This window comes from Porites lutea, chromosome 3 (genome assembly GCF_958299795.1).
Source record: "Porites lutea chromosome 3, jaPorLute2.1, whole genome shotgun sequence".
Lineage (NCBI taxonomy): Eukaryota > Metazoa > Cnidaria > Anthozoa > Scleractinia > Poritidae > Porites > Porites lutea.
In genome coordinates this window covers 43,747,577-43,748,984 of record NC_133203.1, presented here as the reverse complement: position 1 = coordinate 43,748,984, position 1,408 = coordinate 43,747,577, and the positions used below count along the sequence as shown (strand labels likewise).

Genomic DNA, 1,408 nt, shown 5'->3' with positions numbered 1-1,408 from the left:
GTAAATACACTGTCGTTTAAATAGGAATCAGTCACAAAAATAGAACGTTTTATCAACTTTATAAAGCCATAAATTTCATTTGTTAACCCTTTGGGCCAAATGATTTTCCTACCCTTTCGTATGCTTCAACTAGTGAAATCCCTACCCTTTCATATACCTGAAACCTGAAAAAGGTACCCCTTTCGGGCGGATCCTCCCTGTATAGGCCATTATAGGGAGTACCCCCCCCCCCCCCCCCCCGCAGCATTTAATGAACGTTTGAGTGTGAATTCATTGCGTGTTATTTGGGTTTTAAATCGCGTGAACCCAGGGCATGTAATCACGTTACTTTGATAATAATTTGTCACTAACATCGAAACAAGCTGAAATATATTTTATGAATTGTATATTGATAAAGTAATTAGAAGAGTTCATCACTTCATTGATCAAACCGTTTATAGGTAACTGGGTAATATTTGGAATCAGAGTCTTGACTTTATAGTAAAATTTATTCCTAATCATAGAGTATGTAGGACATTGAAAAAGAAAATGAACTTCGTCTACTATCACATTGCATCCACAAAAAGGGCAATGCCTATTATCCTTCTTAGTTTAAATTGATTGTATCTGCCTGTTTCTATCATTAGTTTGTGATTGCTTATTCGTAGTTTACTAAAGCCCTTCTCCCAGCTGTTCCTCTTGTTAAGTCTAAGTAACTAGAGGAGGTATGATCGGTTCTAAAAGATCTATAAAATTCAAGTTTTTGAGAATGTTGAAGGATGTTTTGCCAATATGAGATGTATTCTTGTTTCATTGAACTTACGTAGCTTTTTACCATAGCTATATCTTATAAATCAGGGTTAAAGTCAGGAAACTTAAAGTATTCTGACATATTCATTAAATGAGAGTGGAAGCTATTTTTGCCATTACAGTGTAAGTCGAATGACATTAAAAAAGCTTGTTTGACGAGAGATTCCTCATCTTTAGACTGTATATACCAAATGTATTTGAGAATTTTTTTGATTGATTCTGATATTTAAAGGAAAACGACCAAGCTCTGCTCTACAAGCTATATCAGAAGCCTTATTGTTTACCTCCAAGTATCGTTTACAAAATTGAAGGTGTGCCTTCTCGATTTTGTTAGCGGTCCCAGGTCTTAAAATCTGGTTTGGCATACACACCCCAAATTTCACTGTTATATGTTAGAATAGGGGAGATCATAGTATCAAACATTTTACAGGCGAGAGCTGCTTTTAGTCTGCTAAGATTCGTGTGTCGTCTCAAGCTGAAGAGGGCATGAAGAGCTTTCTCCTCGAGATGTTCACGTGACACTGAAAAATTTCCCGATGAGGACATTCGAGTTCCTACTGAAGTAAGTGTACTCTTGTACAACATCAATTATTTGACTATCTATTAGAAGAGTGAAAAT

At 35.9% G+C, this 1,408-nt stretch overlaps 1 long non-coding RNA gene across 1 annotated transcript in view; it reads left to right on the top strand.

Moving 5' to 3' along the window:
• The window catches only part of LOC140931199 (uncharacterized), a 23,318-nt gene extending 22,368 nt beyond the window's left edge, over positions 1-950 (top strand). The window contains exon 2 of the long non-coding RNA XR_012164935.1: positions 1-950. This exon is cut by the window's left edge and continues 572 nt beyond it. This is a non-coding gene — a long non-coding RNA (uncharacterized lncRNA).
• Positions 951-1,408: the final 458 nt, after the last annotated feature.